The following is a 24,646-nucleotide window of genomic DNA, read 5'->3' on the forward strand; positions in this document are numbered from 1 at the left end:
CTAATTTGTGTAAATGGAGTGGGAACTGTTGGGTATGGAAGTCTAAAGAAATAACACAAATTAAAATATAGAATTCTGTGTCTTATCATGAGCTTAGTCAAGGCAGTGTCATATTAGTATTTCCATCTTGTCCCTTACAAATGCCGGAAGACAGAATTAGCCTGTTTTGGGATGCAAGGATATTCTGCACCACCTCGTTGTATTTGCCACAATAAAATCCAGGGACTCTCTAAGAATTACAAAGTTATTTGATTTCCCCTCATAATGTATAGTTGGCACCAATTTAACAAGTGCTAACTTGATAGGCTACATTTAGATGGCTCTCAGTGCAGCAATCCTCCCTCCAGCTACGATGGCGTGTGGACTGGTGAGGCAGTAAATGCTGTTTAAGCATCACTGAGCAAATATATCCAACCAAGCCATAGCTGTTTTGTTCAAGGAAATACAATATGTGGCCCTCCGGCAAATAACAGAATAACCAGAATTGGATTTGTGATACCAGAAATGTCTCTGGGTAGATATTTTTGTTGAAACCATCTGCAGAAGCAAGTACATAGAGATAACCTGAGCTGTCCGATGGCTTTCCTTCCTGTCTCGGATGAATTGGTTTGCATGCTTAACTTCGAAGGTACTTGAAACATGCTTAAACAGAAATATACACACCACTGAGGTCTTCAAAACATGAAAACTATAGGTGTTACTTATATTACATGTGTGGTGTTTTGATTGGTTCAAAGATTTCAAATATTGTGGATTGCTTAGATGCTCGTCTGTATTATTTTGTATGTTCCTGACAGCAGCCATTCTTGCACATGCTTGTATATAGCTGTGATCGTTTGGTGGAACTGATGTCCACCGACAGATACATTGCTTTGTTGCTCGCAAAATAATTTATTACATGAAGCAAATCAGCCAGATTCCTGGAAATGATTTTGCCTTCCATTATTTATTTTTAATCCCATGCAGTTTCAATAAGCAGCTCAATATTCACTGAGCGTGTTTGGTGCTGTGAGATTGCATATTTAAATTATGAAAAATGTAGACCTATAAAACAAGCACCATACCAGCTTTACAATAAAGATGTGCAATACATCACAGTAGAGATTGATTTGAATGGGCCTGAGACTAGTTATATCAAAAATAGGCTATCTTGGCCAGGCTATTTAGCCTGAGGTAATTGGCATGTGGCAAGGCCGGCCAGTCAGTCAGTCACCTTTATTTATATAGCGCAGTTTATATAGTATCTGTGTAATCAAGTCGACGATATCGCTGGAAATTAGGTGTCCCCAACTAAGCAAGCCAGATTGACAGCAGCAAGGAACCGAAACTCCATAGGTGACAGAATGGAGAAAAAACCTTGGGGGAAACCAGGCTCGGTCAGGGGGCCAGTTCTCCTCCGGCCAGATGTACCAGCAGGTTGTTGTATCGGTTCATTCAGTTAGGTTGTGTAGAGGGATATTAATGGTATGTGTTCTTTTATCGCTGGCCGTCTGTTAGATATTGTCTTCAATGTGGATCTGTTTCTCTTTGGGGCTCATCTAGTTGTCCTGGTCTCCACTGAAATTCAGGGCCGTAGAGGTCGTCTCTAGGTGCTGATCCACCATATGGGCTGGATACGGACTGGAACTGGTGGCTACGGTGACCTTGGAATAAGAAAGAAACAGACAAATATTAGCGTAGATGCCATGCTTCTTACGATGTAACAAGAACATTGTGTGTTATTTAAAGTGTTCCCAGTTCCAGTTGACCTACGTAATTAATGCAGCCTAACAATCCTTTAACGGATTTGAATAATAGGAATGTATTTTTGATATTCTAGGTATTATCAAACTGGGTTTTGAGAGTGCAGCAGATGTGGAGGACTATAATACGATAAGAGCTTGCTCAAGTACTGAGGTGCTAAACCATTCAGGGCTTTATACTGTAAGTAATTAGCAGGATTTTAAAATCTATAGGATGTTTAATAGGAAGCCAGTGCAGTGTTGACAGAACCGGGCTAATATGGTTATACTTCCTAGTTCTAGGAAGAATTCTAGCTCCTGCATTCTGGACCAGCTGGAGTTTGTTTATTAAGAGTGCAGAACAACCAACCAATAAAGCATTACAATAATCTAACCTTGAGGTCATGAATGCATGAATTAGCATTTCTGCATTTGACATTAAGAGCATGGGTCACAATTTAGATGTATTTTTTAAATGGAAAAAATGCAGTTTTACAAAGGCAAGGACATGTTGGCATTCCTGTATTCTGCTGTGCTGTGTGGATTGTGCCTCCTCAGAGTTCTTCCACCTATCCATGTCGGACACTTGCAGAGAAATTACAGTCCTGAACACTGTTCAATCATGACAACTCTCTGAAGATTTTAGCATGGTGATGGATATGACAATGTTAATGTATTTGGTCTTGGTGGAACAAATCTGCTACAATGCTGCTGAATTTCTGCTGCTGTTGGTTATTGCTGTAGTTGTAGATTATTGCTGCTGCTGCAAGCAAGTACAGGAACTTGCTATTGCCAATGCATTTTAGACATACTACTGCTGCACAAATTGCATATAAAATAAAGCATAGCAGATCTATACAGGTGGAGCTGGGGAAGGTGGAGGGTTTCAGAGAAACTCTGAAAGCGTGCTGCGGGAATCTCAAGTGAATGCTAGCCAACCATATAAATGCAAGGCAGTCAGCTCATTGGCTGCATATGCAGCATGAAACAATCAGCTTGTGCCAAGTCGTTTAACTCTCTGAATATCATCAGTTACGTTAAGAACCCTTCAGCCTGCATCATCTAGAGTTTCATGACTGATCTATATATTTATGTTGGTATGTATGTAGAAAACTATTTGACTACTTTGTAAGTTTTTATTGATTGATTGATTTATGATTGAACATTGCCATTTGCTACAGATGTGAATGATGCTTCATCATGCCCATTAATATTTTCTTTTGACCACAAATGGCACAAAATCTCATCTCAACACATTTAATGAATGGCTAAGCTCTTGACATTTAATCTAAGTAACAATATTTTTTTTAATTGTAGCCAGTTTTGAGGTAAATTTTTGAGGTAAAGAGTTATCTAATTTTGTGTCTCTGGAAAATAGAGATCTCTAAAAAAAAGATAAATAAAGTTATTGTGTCTATTTGTTATTGAGGAAATTGTGATGTTTTTATATTTGTGGAGTAAAAAATATAGTTTTTATTTTATAGTGAAGATAAAATTAACCCCAGAATTGCCACAGAAGGCTTTGAGTGGCATGTTGTAGCTATCCTGCATATTCTAAACTTATAAATATATTAAAATGTAAAAGTAAATGCACATTGTTCTTAAGGATAGCATCTTCCCCAGTTATAATTATTATTATATTTCTTTCAGAACACAGCAAATGTTAGATTAGAACAGCTTATTATGTCTAGCCTCTTTACAATTTTAATCGAGATCAAGTTTGACATCTGTACATGGCAATTACAATGAGACAACGTTGCTTCAGTGTAACATCAAAAAATAATAATAATAATAATAATAAAGCAATAAAAAAGACAATAATTCTGAGAGATGCAACTTCTCTAAAGAAAAATAACAGTAAAATTTGTAAAGACATTACATTTATATTAACTTGTTTATATTCTGTACATGGTAACATTGTTCAGAAGTGTCTCATTTCTCAGAAATATTTCTCTCATAAAGTCATATTGAATTAAAAGACTTTGTTTGCAAGCATAACTAGTGTAAGAAAGTAAGAGTCTAATTTTGTAATACATCGCCATTTTGCATCTGAGATTGATTCAATAAACCGTGTATTGCATTTGTATTTTGTTGTAATTGTTGTTTTGAAAACAGCAGCAGTGGCGTAATACGACTTTCTAAATTTGAATAACTATGATTCATGTTCCTGCTGGTTGAGTTATAACCCTCTAGCTAATTAAGAGGTCTAATTAAAGCTAATAATATTAGCATTCAAACACTACAAACATTACTTAATGAGCTACACCTATTCTTTCAAATTAATGGGTGGCACGTACCGCAGGCTGACACAATTTACAGAGCGAAACGCACAGCACGTCCAGTCTGATGAATATATCACCCTAATGACTGACATCAACATGCGCTCAGCGTTGATTAGGCCACACAAGTCTTAACAGAGTATGTGGCTGCATGCCATTGTCCCCATTATGTCTTGCTAATACATAGTTTGAGTTCTCTGGTGAGGGTGTGTGTCTTGCGACAGTTGTCTCAGTTCGCTCGCACGCCCCCCACCTGCCGAGAGAATCATCATTTGGCTTGTGCCTACCAAAGCCTATTGTCACAATGCTCTGACTTCTTGCCTCAGGTGCCTTCAAACATTCACTGCTTCAGTGTCTTTCACCACAAGAAGGTTCTTATAGAAAAGCCGGTGGGCTGGTGGCACCTGGTGCATGAATTCGGTTCACACTGAGCCCAGCCGAGCCTTTCAGCCTCATTGTATTCGCTTTCTTAACACCCGGCTAACGTTGTCTCATTAACATCAGGCGGGTTGCATGGCCGCCAAAGCGTTTGGTTGTGTCTTTCAGAGGTGAATGGTATCTGCCCATTGCTCCTGCTTTCTCTCTGCATGTATGTAGGGGGGTTGGCGGCCTGCTGTCCATATGAAAGACTGGGGCAGCCAGGTTTATAAATAAAATGTGCACCTTGCTTAGCCATGACTGGAATATTTAAAGCTCAGCAGCTCTAGAAAGAGAGATGAGGACTTAGGAAAGGCTGAAGTCTCAGAGGTGGGGTATTTCGAGGCTGCATGCTCGAAAGAAAATGAGTGGCATACAATGATTCTTCACCTAAAAAAGGCCAACCGATTCAGTTCAAATCCACTCTATCTATTCAGTGTGTGAACGATTACCCCATCACGGACAACTAATGGCGGTCTCTGAGTTTTGAGAGCGGAGCGAAAAAATGGCTTGCCTGCGTCGATCAATATTTACCAGATTCCCACCTCAACCTTTGACTCTTTTCTGAAATGTGTGGGGGAGGGAGTGATCAACAGCTGAATTGAATCTGCCATCCAGGTACTATCTATCCAGGAAATCACAACTGAGAAGACAGAGGTTGCCGCTGCTTTTAACGTAGACACTTCACGCACACAAACGGACAGGTACACACCTACAAAGTGACTCAGGGGAGATATAGCCTTGCTTCACGGAGGCGATAAATGTGGGCACATTAGGAATTGAATCTTTGTTTTGAACCTGAGCCCTGGCCCAGGCTGTTTTTGTTGTGACATCTGGAGGGCGATGGAGATAACCTATCAATCAAAGTCGAGCTTCACTCCTTTTAAAGACTACCTGAGACCAGAAAAACACACAGGTATTCCAACAGACAATTTTACAGTGTTATGTTGGCTTAAAGGTGACCGTTAGCATTCAGCAATAGTATTAACAGCACTCTGTTGATTTGAGTTTAGACCACCAAACTGAGATAAGCTCTTGCTTTAGGCAAGGGTAAAAAGCAAATACATGCCTGCTAATTCACTTTAGTGAATAACATTGCTGAATTGCTTTAATTAGAACAACCATGTGAAAATATTTATTTTCTACTTTCCATCTTCGCACATTATTTTTTAAATTTTTTTCCTGAATGATTTGTGCTTTGAAGTAATCCTTTTCCACTGCTAATACACCCATTTCAGAAACTCTTCTAACAATTATATGACTGCTGGTTTGCTCTTTCCTTTTGCTATTACAAAAGGATTCTGAAGAATTAAAAGCTAATATTGTCTTATCATTATAAGCAGTCAGGTTCCTTCACAAAATATTCAAATATGATTTGCTTCTAGAAGTTATTTCTGAACTTGTGATGACTGGATTTCACCATGGCTTTCTCAAAAGGAAAAGGGTTTGTCTGTGCAGCACCAAAACATCACTCTCAGTACATTATTATTATGTGTTATTATTATGTGTTTGAATGATACACCTAATTTTATCTTAATTTTATTTATTCATTATTTTTTAGGTGACCTGTTAAGTACCTGATAGTCTGACGGAATCTTCCGGACCGAGTTGAAAATGTCATTGTTGGGATCTTTTGCGGCCCTATCATACATATCATACATAATGCGGCGCAAGTGTTTTTGCTAGTTTCAGCCCGACGCAGTTCTCATTTTCCCATCCTGCACTGCGTTGTTTAAATAGCAAATGCATTTGCGCCTATTTGTGTGCCCATGTGTGTGCTGGTCTAAAATGTATATTCATTTCTATTTTACCCGTGTAAGCACTTAAGCAAACAAATCTTGATATATAAGGGCTATAAAAACCCACCTGACTACAAACCTGAACACTAAGCATTCTATATGATATATGCAAACAAAAACAGCTGCACCTTCACCCCCATTCATAACCTGGAGTCATAGAACTTCCTCTCCCCTCTGTCTGAGGTTTGCAGTTCTCTGGAAGAGCAGTATTTTTTAGGCCAGCCTTCAGACTATGTTTAACTTATCACTGCCAAAAAGTTACAGCACCTGTTCTAAAACAGGAAGCAAACTTTAATTTCTTCAGCCCCATAGGCCACCGATCCCTTATAAGATTTGCTAGGATCCTTGAAGAGAGCACTGCTTCCATCTCTCACCCTCCGGGGGGCCTTCTCTATTCCTCCTCACTCCACACTCCTCCTCCCCATGTGTCAGCTGATTATAACACACTGAGTGTCGTGGGCAACACATTATTGTACTCGTAAAGACATGGGGACACGCTCCAATAAGTCCTCAGTTGGAAAACAGAGCCTTTTTTGCTTATTAATGACCAGGGGTCAGTTTCTTAAGACTGCATTCATGAGGAGGTGGAAAAAATGAGAAGGAAAAGCGAAATTGACTGAGCGGTAGAATTAATTGTGAAAAGTGACCGAAAAATGACAGATGCTTTTCTTTTAAACCACCTATACTTCATCAAAGAATCTTAAAAAAAAAAAATGTATCCTGGCTTTCACAAAAAAAAATTATAATAATAATGACTAAATAAAAATAATAATAATAATAATAATATTGAGCAGCACAACTGTTTTCAATAATAAATTAAATGAAAAAAGTAATGTTTTTTTCTTTCTTTCTTTTTTTTAGCATATTAAAATGATTTTTGAAGGATCATGTAACACTGAAGACTGGAGTAATAGATGCTGGAAATTCATCTTTGCCATCACTAGAATTAAATATAATTATTTTAAATTGTAATATAATGTTCACAAAATTAAGGTTTTTACTGTAGATTTGATTAAATAGCCTTTCTGATTAATTATATTTAATTGGATTAAATATCCTTGCTGAGCATAAGAGACTTCTTTCAAAATCACTAAAACAATCTATTTGACCCCAAACAAAATTAATTAATTAAATCAAATTAATACTTTTAATTATTTACACATTTTTGAAGTAGACTTTGTGGCCTGTTTTTTATTTGAATTGGTGATTAATAAGCATTTTTTTTTTTTTATCCTGATATGTCTAATCAAGGGTTTATGGGAAAAGAACAGAAGCATTTTAAACATGTAGCCTTGAATTCCAGGCATGAGATAATTTAGATGATTGACATGATACCATAGCATGGTCATATACTCTTTCAATAAAAGGGTAATTGTATCTCTGGTTCCTTTTGTGTTGTAGCTTTGTCAGTAATTCAGACACCAGCTCCCCTTCTATAGAGGACAGACACCAACCACTTAAAACAACAGAAGTGGATAATAATACATATTATGTCCCCCACCAGCTCTTCCGATGACAAAAGACTCAATGAACTCCACGAATGCCTTGAGTACCCCCACAGGAAATAGGCCCAGTCTTTGGTTCACAAGAGGAAGCTTGGGCAAAAGAGAGAAAATCATAAAATACCAGTGTAGTTCTCGCATAGTTGAACTCGGCATAATAACTAAATGTCAATGTGGAGTGCTAATGCTCACACAATTGAGCAGCTCTCCCGTGAGACCTGATTAAGAGCCGTTGAGGAGGCAGATAGCTTACTCGTGTCTATAATGACCGGATAAGTCACATTTGAATGTCCTCATCACTAAGGAGAGAGGAGTGGCTGTAACCAACTTCTAGCCGTGTAGATGGAGTGATTCAGATATTTCAGGGTAGAAGGGACACAAAAAGCAATTTGTGAGGCATCACATAACTGTTTCTGAGTCAGACAACCTGAGTGTGATAGTTTGAACCATATGCCAGTTTCACACTTTGCATTTGAAGTGATCTTTGAGTTTGGTTCCTGCTTGCTTAAGCACTTTCCAAGAGCTTTACCTAGATAGACAGGAAGATGAATTGCTATACTTTATTGATTTCATAGAGGAAATACAGTGCAGATGTAAAGTACACAAATAACTACTCATGGTTCAGTTACAACAGACTGTGCAAGACTTTATTTACAGTGCAAAATGCGAATATAATATACATAACAATGAACACTTGCTAAACGTGAATTAAAATTGTGTAGACACTTGCTGGTTAAACGTTTTAGGATCTAGAGGATTACATGGTTTAATGTGATTAGGATGAATGCTAATTTGATCTGCATAGAAGAAAATATGTTGAGATATTGCATTAAACTTTAGATTACAGTACAAATATACTGTACATTTACTGTATGTAAAATGCTTGATTAAGATGAATATGTTTTGCATATAGAAAAAAAAACTTGGCAGCCTAATGTTTTTCTTCTGACCATGATTGACGCATATTTGATAATTGTTGCATAAGCCACCAAAATAAACATATAATTAACCAAATTCACTGAAAATACTGCAAAATATAGTTTTATTGGCTGGTTAATGTCATCCATCAGTAGAGTAATTTGGAGGCTTGCACCAGCAGTGAAGAGAATATATAATACCTGAAAGGAAAAGAGTGATAAGATCCCAGTTGCACTTGTTAGAACACTGCAGTGGATGGAGCCAGTGGCTAAAGGTGATGATGCACAGAATTCTTAATGATCAGCATAATTTCTGATGCTGCTTTCTGATTACCATCATAAAAAAAATAATGCTAACACTTTACAGTAAGGTTCCATTAGTTCATTTTAATGTATTAACTAACATGAACAATGTAAAATACATTACAGTATTTATTAATCTTTGTCAATGTTAGTTAATGAAAATACAACTGTTCATTGTTAGTTCATGTTAATTCTTAGTGCATTAACTAATATTAACAAGCACAACTTTTGATTTTAATAATGCATTAGTAAATGTTAAAATTAACATTATAAGATTAATAAATGCTGCAGAAGTATTGTTCATGCTTAGTTCATGTTAACCAAAGTAGTTAAATAATGTTAACTAATGAACCTTATTGTAAAAAGTTACCAAAATAGTACATGAAAAAAAAAATGTACATGCTAATTGTACTTGCTTAGTTTTTAGTCATAACCGAGGTCTATCGATCAAGGTCTATTTGTGAATTTTTGGCACTTTCTGTTCTAATTCCCCCCTCTTCCTCATCATTTCCTGTCCTCTCCCCACTTCACAATGAAGAGTGACAAATAACCCAAAGTTATATGTATTCTGCTTTTGGTCTAAATCATTTATGGACCTGTCATGTATCAGGTATTTATAACTCTTTAAATTGATTTGGACAATGTCATTGTGGGCCAAAAGCTGTTACTGTCCATATCATGTGGGCATGTGGGCTCTGTCTGTCCCTCTCTCTCTCTCCTGCAAATCTTCTTGCTGTTTTCAGCAATAACTGAAAACTTAAGTCTGTCTGTCTGACTCTGATTGCAGTCTCTTGACAGGTGTTGGCTCATTGAGTGGTAGACAGGCCAATGTCAGCATCATCAGTATGGATCTCCTTTGAGAGTTTGACACACAACCTCCATCTTCCACCCTGAAGCCCTGCTCTCTCTCTCTCTCTCTCTCTCTCTCTCTCTCTCTCTCTCTCTCTCTCTCTCTCTCTCTCCCCCTCCCTTTCTCTCTTGTGCACTCTCCCGCTTTCTTTCTCCTATAGGACCTTGTCGCCTACGGCTTATCTCGCAGGCGTTCTCCCACTCAGTCCAACTTGATCCACTCGACTCTGCCCTGTAGAGGTATGCCATTGCCCTGTAATTAAGACCCAGACTTTTCACCTTCCTGTCATTTCTGACAAATGCACTCAATGCTTCTACTTCAGTTATGGAAAGTACTATTATGAGCTTGGACAATGTGCATACTTTTGGAGGCACAGCTTGGACAGAAATGACAATGGGGTGAGAGATAATTGAGTTTGACTCACTTCTGTTAGGTGCGGCTGGTGAAACTTTTTCTATAAATCATTTCATGCATACTGTTGAGGAATTTTTGTCTTCTATTCTGTTTGGCCTTGCTAATGTGCGTTTGCAGATAGTTTATAAATGACAAACTTGCATAAAAGCATGTGGAAATTATATCAAAGCTGGGTAATATATTGAATTTTCACAATATGTTTGTGAGGATTTTGCCATAACAATATAAAATTAAATTACAATGTGAATATGGTAAGGGATAATGGTTTTTTTTTTTTTTTTTTTTTTTATATATATGTGCTTTTAGATTTTATACTGTTTTAGATCCTCTGCTAAACATTTTGAGTTTACTTTCACTTAGTAGATGTTAGGGCAGAATAATTTTCCACTGATTTGAAAAATAATAAATAAATTAAAAAATTTACACCAAAGCAAACCCATGAATATCTGGTTAAATATACAATACTGGGTAACACTTTATATTAACCTTCCTTAATTAACCTTAGTACATGTATTAACTAGCATAAACGAACAATGAGCAATATGTTTGTTACAGTATTTATGAATATTTGTTAATGTTAGTTAAAAAAATACACATGTTCCTTGTTAGTTCATGTTAGCTCAGGTTCAATAAATAAAATTAATAGGTACAAGTTTTGATTACAAAATTTAAATCGGCATATTGTTTTCTGTGAATGAGTAAGCAGAGTGATTTTCACATCATTTTGATGTCAATATTCTAGACTACAAGACTGATTATTCAAAAGCCTTATTCAGAACTATTCAGTATGGGCTTTATGGCCATATTTCAGCTACTTTTTTTTTTTTTTTAATTACCACGCATAATATATATTTTTTATATTTATAAAAGAATGCAAACATGTATATCTATTTTGCTCATATATCATTGTAGCACAGTTTGTGCTGAATACCAAAAAGATTACACGTTGACCAATGGTATGAAATAAGTAGCTGAAATAAGCACAAACGTCAGGGCATGTCAAAACATCTCAAGGGCCACAAAATCACCTCAGACCCCAGAGGGATAAGAATGTATTAATACATGTTGAAATTAACATTAACTATGATTTAATTAATTTTTTTAGAAGATTTTTTTATTGTTAGTTTCATGTTGTGATTTATGTGTGCATGTGTGTAACCTAACATATATATATATTTGGTGCATTTGTGGCACAGATCATCATTAGAAAGAGTTTGTTCTGTATCCAGCCAATCAGTTTCTGCCAATATGCTGCATTTTATCTGCTTCAGGGCAAAATACAATGCCTGAAGTAAAGAATTATCTCTGTTTTTACTCAGTGAACATGCAGTACCTCATAAGCAATGCGTATTTACTGTAATATAAATGACAAGCAATGTAATTGAATGGTGTTTTGTCTTGAAAGCTTTTATTTGTGCTCTGGGCTATAAGTGAAATCAAAAAAGGCAAAATCTGTTAAATGTCATTTTTCTGTTCTCCCATTTAAGGAGTGGCTTTAGTTCAGATCCATTAAAGAAGCTCATGCATATGTTCTGCCAGTAAAGCAGGTACATTTCCTTTTTCATAGAAAAAAAGACATTAAACCTTCAAACCCAGGGTGTAACCACTGTAGACGTGTGGGTTTGAACATCCTTGTTAAACATGGAACCAAACAATATCTTTACCCTACCTTTGTTCTAACTTAATCATACAGCACAACTGAACAAATAGTAATAAGAGAGAAGAACCATGAAACAACTTTTTAAAATCCCAAGAGAAAATAATTCAACGTTTGCATATGCTAGAGGGCACATATTTGTCTCCAAATGATTTATGCCAGACACGTACAGTAGCTTAAAAAGACAAACTCCTATAGATTGTATTTTTTTCATAGACTGCAGCTTCCTATAAGCATCTTTGTTTAAAAAATGTATTGCTTTAGTGTATTGTTTTATTTTCATCTTGATTAATGCACAATGAAATACTTATTTATAATTAATAGGTAGAAGTTCTTTGTAATTAATTACACTGAAATGAAAAAAATAACATGGGCCCTGTAAATCAGTACCCAATATTGTTTTTATTTTTATGTCCATTGTGCTTGTATATTTACGTAGGCAATAAGCATATTTTAAATGATGCAACATCTTTTTTGTAATTTTGCAGAAAGTTTCCCAGCGTCAACGCAAACAGAACAGTCCTGAGGAGCTTCATTAACTCCAACATATGGAGGCTGGAAAAATTTCCACTTGGCTCAATTTGTAGAAGTCTGTGATGGATGGAATGAATTTTTACTATAAAGTGCAAGTGGTAAGTTTTGCTAAATGCTGCTCAGACAGATTGCCACAATAATAATAATAACAATAAATTGCCATTCGCTCTTGTAGTGGTGGGCAAAATGCCTGCTTGAGATTCTCTTAAACCAGCTCAAGCCTTTCCAAGTCTGTCTGTGGGTAAAATATTCCAATAACATTTAACACACATTGTTAAAGGGACAAACATTTCAAAACAGAAAAAAAGCAAGGAAATGCGGGACGTCTTATCAATTGAAGTGTCACCTTCCAATGTGTCTACTTTGTTTTTTTCTGTTATGTGTTCCAAAGGAATTTGATCATGTGTCCTGTTCTCTGAGCAGCAACAGGAAATTTCTCTGTCCGTCCTAAAGTGCTAGTCCTTCATGCTCAGGTTGAGTATATGAGCAGATGTAATTTCCACAAAAATCTGCGATCACCAAATAACTCTGACTCCACAGAATGGCTGAAATACAATCCTTGCTATTTGTCTTTTTGGCACAAAGTGACCCACACTGTAGAAAATCATTTTTAGATCCAGTAGGCCTAAATAATCCTGAAAAATGACCAAAGATTTACATGATTAATGTTTAGTGTATCAATCTGATGTTTGAGGAATGTACAATATTCAGAAGCACCTTTTGCTATTTTGCCATTTACAATACTGTATTTTTTATATATATATATATATATATATATATATATATATATATATATAATTGATAAATGACAATTCTTACAATTATGGCATCAAGTCATGGCCAAACTTTAAAATATATATATATAAATATAAAATAAAAGTTCAGTTCACCATGAAATAATTAAGTAAATTACTTAAAAAGTCATGCAAACTGTTGCCTGTAATTAATGAAAATATCTATTAACACTTTTTATGTTATTTATTTCCAGTGTATTCTGTTTTATTATTTTCTTTTATTTATTTATTTGGATTTTAGAAATTACAGTCTGCGACTGTTGAACATACCAGTTGCAAAAAAAACACAGGTTTCATGATAATGGCATAAGATACTCTGCACTGTACTGTTGAGCAGTCTGAACTTCCGTTGCAATGCTCAGGTGGAAATGTGACGCCAACTGTTAGTGGTGGCTTGGGTCTTATCTGTTGGGACAGTTGAGCTTGACACAAAGTGATCATCCCGCTCCATTACCCAGCAGTGACATGCTGCTCCATGAAGACAATTCAGTGTACCTATCCAAGAACCACACTGTGATGGGTCGCATACACATCTATGCTTTGGCTGATCCTTCTCTGATCTTTTTGTTTCAGTGTAAATGCTGATCCAATCTTGTGTGAAATCAGTGTGCCAAACATCAGATGCGAACACAATTCTCCTGCACTGTCGTTCAAAACAAAAATGGACATTTTTCTGTGCAGTTATATTGAGGTACTTTTTTTTTTCGCTCATTTCTTTGTTTTTGTCATTCTATGATCATTCATTCAATTGTTTGTTCCATCATCATTATTTGGTTCTGTCTATTGTTTTATGTATTGTTCATACTATCGTTTGTTCTAACTTTTCTATCATTTGCTCTATATATTGTTCTGTCTGTCTGTATTAAAAATTAATTAACACCTTAATTAAATAAATGAAATGTTTTTCTTGTTAAGTCTTAGGCTTTCTTGTTTAGTCTTGCTGTTAGGTAACCATGTTGTCAAAAAAACAACAACAACTAGGGTAAAAGTTTCTCATAAGGCGCGTGCAACCCATCTGATCTGGCTATGCTAATATAACATTAAAGTGAACTTAATTGTAAACTCCATCCACCAGCATATGCCATTTACCCAGCTCAGGTAGCAGCTGCCACAGCCTGCCATCTGCTCTTTAATTGGTGAACTTGTCACTGATGTTATTTTTCAGTTTTCCTTCAAGAACAGATGGATCTTTAAATCAAGTCCCTGCAGTCCACCATAAAAAAAAAAGTGATACGAATGCACACATCATGGTCGGTGTGATCTCACTGGGGCTATTAGGCTCTTTCTAGATGTCGTGCCATGTTTATCTTTTTGCTTCAGTGATTGCAGGCACTAAGGAGAAAATATCTGATTTAAATACAATAATAGGTGTATTTGTTTTCTGCCATTGTCTTTTTCCTTGTAATTAATTTCAAAGCATGTTCCCTTGAGTCATGCAGGTAAATCCAGCATTTGTTTTGGTGAACAAACACCAAATCAATACTCACCAAGGCCACCATCCCTTACTATCGAAGAGTGATGTCACTGATGGGTAGGATCAGCCAAAAAAGGAGAGTTCAAACTCTTCTTATTTAAAAAAAATAATAATAATCTGCAGCCCACCACCTTATATGTTAAATGACTTGTGTATCTGGTTTGTAGAGATAGGCTCTTATCTGTTATTGAGAATGCTGGCAGCAGGTGGACTGATCTGTGTATGTGGTGTCCAGTGGAGTGGCTCATCTTGAGGCCAAAGCTTCTCTGCATTGCTAACACTCCCCTAAGCTCTATCCACTTACCGTTTGAAAGCACACCATCCTACCCACAGTCCCAGCAGACTTCGTTATCCCACAGAACAGACGACGTGTTTGCTTCTGCGAGAAGAGCTGTGTTTTTATGTGAAATGACAGCACAGGGAACTCACTGGGCTTGTAAGTGTTGTTTTTCACAATTATTAGAAATAAATGTTCCATGCATTCACACACTACAAGAACAATTGGCTCAGAAAGTTTGTACCAAAATATTAAAACAATGAAGTTATCGGTCCAAGTGTTGATGTTATGTTTTGTATAATAATTCACTAAGCCATAGCATACAGCAGAAATATTTAATATGGTTCAGTAAGTTCAGTAATGACCAAAAAATTGTTGCATTGACAGAAAAAAAAAAAGACTGTAAAAATTATTTATATATATTTCAGTCTTTCTACTTCAGACTTTCATGTTTAGTCGAATCCATTTTCTGAGTGAAAATAGTTTCTACTCAATTCTTTTCAGCGTACAGTAGTTCATTCAATTAACTTAATATGTATACTTAATGAAAAACTATTTTGATTGCAACAAGGCATTTTTTTTTAAATTTTTTTTAGTTTTATTTATTTAATTTATTTTTTTTTTTTTTTGTTTTTTTTTTTTGTGTGTGTAAAAAACACTGTATGTAAATTATTTTGTTGTTATTATTATTATTATTATTATTATTATTTCTGTAGTGAAATGGTAAACTCACAGCAGTGTTCACTAGTTTGCTTGAATTTGAATTTATTTATTTTTTAATATATATCAGAATTTATATATATAGATATAGATCTAGATTCTGTACATTGAACCAGTGTAAGGGCTAACAGCACTACTGGAAAAAGACAGAATTCAATATCTGTATGTAGCTATCAAGGACATCAAGAGCATCAGCACATGTTTTTAAAGTGCTCTGGCAGTGCTCACTATTTGCTCTGAAGGGAAAGAGCTGCTTGAAGGTGCGAAAGGTGAGCACAACTGAATATCAATCAATAAGATCTTACTTGGATAAATAACTCTCAAGGGTACATGAAGTACAGTTCCAGATTGTGATGGAACTGACCAGTATAATCTGAGGTTAATGGAGAGTAATTCCATTATCCTTAACAGTGCCATGCTTTAGATTTTTATGTGCTTTAAAAGGCTCACAAGATGTAACTGATCTTGGTGGCTATTGAAGTACACACTGTCATTCTCATTATATCGCACACATTATGTAAATCTAAAGCTGTTTATATTCTAAACAACATAATTCTCATTTGTAAATAACCATATGAAGCAATATGCAGTATTATGTATTTCCTTACACAGTATGCCTCATTGTATTTAAATGACCTGTTTTAAAGAAAAAGAGAAAGAATACAAATCTTTTTAAAGGGCAAGAGCAACCACTTCATCATTATATAGCAGGAGGTGGTTTTGTTTGTGCTTGAAGCTCATCCAAAGTCACATGACTAGTGTTCTAGAGTGAGTCCTGTCTCTATCTCTGATGGAGAGAGCAGAGACACACTGTTAGTCTGGCAGAAACCCTCACTAAACTCCCGAACTTTTAAAAAAACACCAACAGCGGGACTCATGAATCAGCCAACAGCTTCTCAAGTAGGTAATTGATGAAGATGAAGAAATATCACAGAATTAATCATGCTTAAGCTCAGCATAAGACCAAGCATAGCAGGAGAGAGCTTGAAGGAGTAGTTCACCCACACACAAAAATTCTGCTTTTAAAATTCTCCGGAGGAAGGGAACATTTTTCTGGAATAACAAAGTAGTATTTGAACTACGGAAGCAGTATTTAGATTTTGTTTATTTATATATTTAATTATTTAATTATTATTTTGAATTAGTTTTCGTTTTTTACATTTTCTGTTTTCATTTTAATTTTAGTTAAAGTTTTAGTAATTTTGCTGTTTTTTTAATGTTTAAATAGTTTTTATTAATTTTAATTTTAATGTTAGTTATTTTAGTAGATCAAGTTAAAATACAGTAAATGAAAATGTGAAATGTTGAAATAAAATGATTTTGTTTTTTGTATGTTTTTTTTTATCTGAAATAAAATGATTAAACTGTTTTTATATTTTATTTAATTTCAAGTAATTATTTTTAAATAGTTGTAGTTTTATTAGGTATAGTGCACTGTAAAACCAAGCAGTGAAATTAATTAAATGAAGTGAGTTAATTTCACTGAAATAATAATGAAAGTTCATTGGACTTAATTGAAATAAGTTCTGTGAACTCAAAATGTCGTTGAAATTAGTTTTCTAGTTCCCAGCATGCTTTGTATCAGACTACAAGGAAAATAAATGTTGAAATGAAGTGTTATTTTGTGTGTTTTTGCACAACATTAACATGGCGAGAAATAAGTTCACATTTATTGTTGTGTTATGTTAGGATTTACAGAGGTTCCTGTTATATTGGTTTTGTAGTGTTACCGTTGTGGTGAAAAGTAGTGCCTGTGGTTATGTTGAGGATTGACAGCAAAACTTAAGGCTACATATTGCATGTTGTTTGACTATTCACATGCAAATGCAAAGTGAGACTCTTTTTAGTGTTAACTGCATATTCAAAATCTAATCAAGTACATTCTCATCTAAAAAACTCTTAAAACTACATTACGTGACACAAAAACAATATTATTTTCCACATACTGTACATTATTGTTGCTCCTCTATGCTCCGCCTTGCTGAATTGCGTCAATTTGTATAAAGCTCATTGTTCTGAAAAGCGAGGTGTACGTTGTTTGGCCATCTATCCAGTGCTTTGTGATTGGCTGAATACCTCAAGCATGTGACGGAAATGTTCAACCCCTTAACATACTTAACATACAGTGTGATGCCCGGCGCGACAAGACAAAAACAATAAAGCCCATTATAAACAAGGCATTTGTTGCATCCAGTCGGGACATAATTACTGATTATAATGACTTATACTGTGTTTTTATGCGTTGTGTTTCGTATCACACTGCGTAAACATAAACCCAAGTCTGGAGTAAAGATAAAAACAACAACCGCTACTCTACACTGCTCAAAACTCACGTTTGAATCATCAGTGACAAATTCTTTAAATATAAAAAAACGTACTTACAGGCTTTGAGTCAGAAGCGCCAGACTGTATTTGCAAAGTTGTAACTGCCCAACTTTATAGAAACAGACACTGGCATTGTAGGCTACTCTCACAGGAAACAGTATTCATCCTCCGCAAAATGCGCTGCACACATCTGAATATTTGGGTTGAACTTTTCTGGAACAGTGTTGTAGATACAATTTAACCACTGATTTCTAGTTGTGTCCTCTTTTGGAATGCCAAACAAAGTAGTTTCGCTTTCACAATGAAACACAGCGGCACACACGGCTGGACTCCGCTTTGTCCACGGTGAAAGCTGATCCGGCGTTTCACAGCACGAAGTTGATGTATTTCCTCAGCATTCAGCATGGATCAGCTCTAGGCATGAGGAAGCAGATATCATCCTCTTTTGGAAGGCCAAACAAAGTAGTTTCACTTTCACAATGAAACACACAGCATCACCACAATTGCGGTGGTGGCAGCAACAATACATCAGCGAGAATCAAAGATACACCTCCTTTCTTGGCGTGAACATTTGGGCAGTGTTATGCAAATCTTCCTACATCGTGACGTTGACATGTGGGGGCATGTTAGAATGAACCGTTTTAGGTAGGAGTGGTTAACTCTTAACTTTTATAAAGAATATCTGTTTGGATTTGAGACTTTAGTCTTTGCAACTTTACAGATCTTCTTTATGCACCAAGACCTTGTAATACTCCAAATAGAAAGGAAAAATTTAAATCGCATCATATAACCCCTTTAATACCAATTTTTTATGGGTTTTTGAAAATGCAATTGGTTTGGCTGGGATATGTGCATTATAAATGCACTTTTACATTCCTGATGTGTTTTTAATCATTTGCGAACTTTGCTCCACTAACTAACAATTTCATATCCTTTCAAACAGATGTGCGCTAATCTTTTCAAACACATGAGTGCTTGTGAGAAATGAGAACAAGCTTCTTATTGTCAGACTTCTTTTAAAGCTGACGCATACTGCTAATTGGCGATCAGCCTAGTGTGACTTGAATTTGCAGCTGTGTTTATAACTATTACTTCAAGGTTACTTTGGTTTACATGTGGTGTTTTTCTCTCTACTGTGTTCTCAAAGAGTTGACTTTAGTGCAACTTTTAAAGCTGATATCTTACTATTGTGCAAGAGATTTAAAAAAGGAATCAGATTTCAGATTTGATCTATTTCTGATGTTGACGTTTATGGGTTTTTTTCTTTTTCTTTTTCTCCCTGGAATAAGGTTACACAGTAAGATGGTGTTGTTCTCCAACCATGACTGAATATCAGTTTCAGTTAAGATCTAATAATGAACAGTGTTTGAATTGTGCATGATGAATTACTTATCATCTGGTCTCTGAATTTCTGGTGCCCACTCTAGTCACTTCAAAATAAAATTGAAACTGAAATGTTTCTGAAGTGTTCTCTGGGGTGGCTTTATTTGAGATTTATTTGAAGTCTTTCTCATAGAACTGAATAGATAATTATGATAATAAGTGTGTGTGTGTGTGTGTGTGTGTGTGTGTGTGTGTGTGTGTGTGTGTGTGTGTGTGTGTGTGTGTGTGTGTGTGTGTGTGCGTGCGCATACACTAATGTGCCAATCAAATGATTTATTTATACTGAGACCACAATGCATAATGGGAATGCTGATGCTGCATTCATGTACATGAGTCTGAGTCTTTACTCATTTTCAAAAAAAATCTAAAGACACCTCTTTTTCGCCAGCACTTAACCAGCTAATACTAGCACTTACCTTTTCTTTTCTTGTCTAGCATATTCTTAAAAAATAAATAAATAAATAAATAAATAAATAAAACCCTAGCTACGTGTTCTGTACTAGACTAACTGAGACTTGTCATGGCATTTGTATACTGTTGTTGTTCTCTTGTTGGTCTGATTGCTTCTATTGTTCTCATTTGTAAGTCGCTTTGGATAAAAGCATCTGCTAAATGTTTAAATGTAAATGTACATCATTCTTATGGCATTACCCTCAGATCTACTGTAAAAAGTGATTTTACAAGAAAATACTATTTTAGATTTTTTTGTCTTTAAAATTTCATATTTAATTCAATGTGTTACTTGCCATTTCTTTTTCTCTTTGCCATTTGTTCTTCCTCCAGTGTAATACCACAATTCTGCCATTGCATTTGCTTAAAAATGTTGTATCTGAAAATAAACTTTCAGGTTTTAAGACTAAAACTACATCACCAATGTGTGCGAAATGATTTTTGAAGTGCGCAAATGTGCTTAATGCTGCATAAGATGTAAACAAGTTTTCACTGTATACTGTAGATATCAGCTTTCAGGAAAATGGCTTTTAAAGTTTCAAATGCCTCTGACACAGTGTTGATATTGTTTGATTTAAGATGCTCACATCATAATCTGCTTGTGTTCACAACAAAAGCTGAAACCCCTTGTAAGGTATATGAGAGGCTTTCTTGTCCTGACTTCCTGTCTAAGACCTCACGTCCTTGATAGCCATATTACAAGTATGGAAAGAACTCCCTAAAACTACTCTGACTTATCTACCATTCTCAGATTTCAGCCTCAGCTGGACACAATTTCTTGCACCCATCATGCGAATGGTACAGAAATCAATACATTTTAGAAGTGGTTAGAGCTCTTTTATCTTGGGCGGCTGATGATTTGGAGGTATGAATAATTCATTCCTAGAAAGCTACGGATGCAGCCAGGGAGTAGATAGGAAGAGGAGGGGAAATAGTGCTTTACCTTATCACTCTTAATCTTAGAGGTTGCAGTAATGCAGTTCTGAACATTTAGCACTTAATGGTGTGTCAGTGGAGCAACATGATCTTGGACCATTAAGGCCATCTTGAACTGGCTCACAAGACGATGTCACTCATTCTTTACCCAGGAAGGGTCATGTGAAAATGGGAACGGGGTGGTTAGGAGAAGACTGATGTCAGTGGGTTGGACGTTCAAGGCAAAACATCCCTTGATGGGTAAGTTATTTGTGTGCGCTTTGTGCATGTGTGCGCTTTAGTGTTTGCAATTAGTTTGAGCCTTTGGATAATGGTGACCCTGAGCGAGAACATCGTAGATGTAAAAACAGAAGAAGAAGCATATTTTAAACTTAGCATATTACACTGCAAAACATGATTTCTTTAATGTTTTACAATAAAATACTATTTTAATATTTCTACTTTCATGTTTCATTAAATGTGTTACTTGCTGTTTCTCTGTAATTTATTGTGAATTTTACTAGCAATTTCTGAGTGATTTTTTTTCCCAGTGTAGTTTAAAAGAAGGCCTGTGAGTAACATTTTTTTATGATGATGCACTTTAAATAATTGGTTCTGATAAGGAAAATCCCATGCACATGTATTTGTTATTAAACTAATCAGATTTTAATATTGCTAGATTTTTTTTTTTTCCAAACAGTCAATTTTCTATGAAGTGTGTGTTATGCGTATATACAGTAAATAGGCTACATGCACACACTGTGTTGTTCTTGCATTATTTAGAATACAATTTTATCCAAATTAAAATATTTTCCTCAGAATAATAAAAAAAAACACACAAATGATGTACATTAATATGGCAGTCAGTTGACAGCTGATCTATTTATTTATGCTAAGACCACAATAATAATAATTGCAAAATTCATCTGCCTCAGCTGATGCCACATTAATGTACATAATTCTATAACATATATATTTTTTTATCTATATATTTAATGTGGCATTGTCAATTTCCGATTATGCATTGTGGTCTTAGTTCATTGTTAATTCTTATTATAATGGTCAGTACAAGCTGCTGCACAAATAACATCATCAACAACAACAAGCTTCTTGATAACAAATCTCATTTGGTTTGACATGCCCATTACGATCCTTATAAATACGAGCTGATATTGTAGTTCATGGGCACGAGTTTATTGGTCGGTGTAAAGAGGAGAGTAATGATTATTTGTGCCATTCACATTAATGGCATTGGGAAATGAATCCTGATGATACCAGTGAGCAAACTCCCTGCAGACCAATTACAAAGGTTCACAAGGTTGTTCCTCATATGCACCATGACTTTTTAATGAGGCCTTGCCGTAGCCGGCCAAAATATTGCTTTGCTTGTTTGGTTGCTGTCTGCTCGCAGAATAGAGTATAGTTTGGCCATTGGGGAAATGACTCACAAATTACTAAATTTCAGCTGTCAGGAGCCTACTGTAAGTCATTAGCTCAGCATTTGTTATATTTAAATGAAAAATGCAATGCTTGTCATGCTCCTAATGTTTTCCGAGTATGGGCTGAGCGTGCATCCGGTGGGTTTAGATGAAGTCTCCTCTTGAGAGGCAGTGGGTTTAATTTCCCGCTGCCTACCCTGGATATATCTATGTGCATTAGTGCATGTACTGTATACTCTTTGCGCGTACCCTTGTTAGCGTGTCCTCTGCCTTCAGTGTTGTACCACTGCCTGCGTGACACCGGGAGACGAAGCAGTTGAGGAAGCACCTGGAACATTCTGATGTGGTGAGACGTGCTACAGTGAGCAGGGAAATTAGGATCAGCGTGCCACCCTGGGTTGATGGTGAGAGGGCTCTGTTCTCTCTTTTCCCGCTGATCCTCCTCCACTTTCCCGCTTCTTTTAATAATCTCTTCAAATCTAAAAACCCATCACTGTACTCGCTGGTGCGACATGGCTTCATCCAGCATGGATCCGGCAGTCTCTACTCTCACTCTCTCTCTCTCTCTCCGTCTCTCTTTCCTTGGTTCATAGCCTTTCATCTGTGAAGCTTGGAGTGTTCTTTTTTTTTTTTTTGTAAAAGAGGGGAAAACTCTAATAGAAAACTTGCTGTGCTGCTGTTAGCATTACAGAAAAGCGCTTTTGCTATTGGAGTAATTGGCCTGTATTCTTTCCACTATTTTCGCACAGCTCCATTTGAAAAGTCCTTCTTGTTTGTCTGTTGCTCCACTCCAGAAGAAACAGCGACTCTGAACTCTAAGTTACCAATCATGTGTTCAGAAATGAGCTACGTGAGAGCTCTACAGAAGACTACTTCCTCTTCAAATGCATTTCTTTCAGAAGCAAATGGGGTGTGATCTTCTTAGGTGACAAATAACAAAATCTCTCATGCAGATTTAATAAGAAGAAGAAGGAAAATAATAACAAGGATGCAAACATCAAAGCCTTTATCTGAGTAGAGCTGTCTAGATTATAATCATATGATGTGCTATAAGCGGATGCTGAATTATCATATAGCCATGGCTTTTATGGCAATATTTTTTTTGGCGCAAATATTGTACAAGTGCTCAGTCTCAAACTATTTCCAGAGGAGGAAATACACTTTTTTTACACTTTTAAAACCTTTTTTTTTTTTTTTTTTCAATTAAAAAAGTTTTACTGCTAGCAGGATTTATAGAAGCTACAATGTAGTATTCTAAATGAGAATTTAGGCATAAAGTGGGACATCTTTGAGGTCCCAAACAACAGAACTGGTATCTTTTGTTATATGCATTTGTTCTCCAAGTGTGCTGAATGGTGCATGTCTGAGAATGAACTGAAAGCTTTGTCTTTCATGCATATAAATGCATTATACTTTTGTGCTCTGCGAAATTAATGAAAAATGCATTGGGTTAAAGAAATGGTTCAACCAACATTGAAATTCCACTGTCATTCCTCACTCTCATGTAATTAAAACATTTCCCCCTACTTTTTAAACCCAGAAAATTTGCTGAAAATGTACTCACCCTCAGGCCATCCAAGAAATTTAGCATTACATCACTTGCTCACCAATGGATTCTCTGCACTGAATGGGTGCCGTCAGAATGAGAGTCAAAACAGCTGATAAAAACATCACAGTAATCCACAAGTAATCCAAATCACTCCAGTACATCAGTTAATGTCTTTTGAAGAGAAAAGCTGTGTGTTTATCAGAAACGGATGATTTTAACTTCAAATTTTGCTTCTGGCTAAAATATGAGTCCTCTACAGAGGATATGGTTGTATCCATAATATTGCTTTCTCCAGTAAAAAAGTTGCCTCGCCTGAATCGGTAGAGAAATATGCACAGGTCATGCACTATTTGCAAATGAAACAATCCATAACAATTCTGATTTTGATTTGAGAGGACAATAGAGTTTTAATAGATGTTTAAACCCTAATTCTAATGGCACCCATTCATTGCAAAGGTTCAATCGGTGTGCAAGTGATGTAATGCTACATTTCTTCAAATCAATCCGATGAAGAAACAAGCTCATCTTCATCCTGGATGTTATGAGGGTGAGTAAATTATTAGCAAATTTTCATTTATTGAGCAACTATACCTTTGATATGCCATACCTGCTGCTGTTAGTAAAGCAAAGGAGGGCATAATTAATACTAAAAATTCTAAATCCACATTTCACTTAAATTGTTTCTGTATACAGATTCTATAATTTGTATCAAAAGTTTTTGTATTAAATTAGAAGCATGCAAAATGTTCTGCAAAATCTGCTAAATTAATTGTATCTGCTCAACTTACTACTCGAGTTTTAGACCTCACTCTATGGGCATATACTTAAGTATGTTAATTTCCCCCACTAATTAGATTCTTTAAGTTGTGTGGGAACTTTGTATCAGCTGACATTTAGCTGGCACAGTTAGCTTTGAGAGCAGTGCAA

At 35.9% G+C, this 24,646-nt stretch overlaps 1 protein-coding gene across 1 annotated transcript in view; it reads left to right on the top strand.

The window, feature by feature from the left end:
• Nucleotides 1–20,504: 20,504 nt before the first annotated feature.
• Nucleotides 20,505–24,646, top strand: part of LOC109059045 (contactin-4-like) — a 166,866-nt gene continuing 162,724 nt past the window's right edge. Inside the window, exon 1 of the mRNA XM_042758770.1 lies at nucleotides 20,505–20,992. The gene's annotated coding sequence lies outside the window, so the exon portion shown is untranslated. The remainder of the gene's footprint in view (nucleotides 20,993–24,646) is intronic.

Source organism: Cyprinus carpio, chromosome A6 (assembly GCF_018340385.1).
Source record: "Cyprinus carpio isolate SPL01 chromosome A6, ASM1834038v1, whole genome shotgun sequence".
Lineage (NCBI taxonomy): Eukaryota > Metazoa > Chordata > Actinopteri > Cypriniformes > Cyprinidae > Cyprinus > Cyprinus carpio.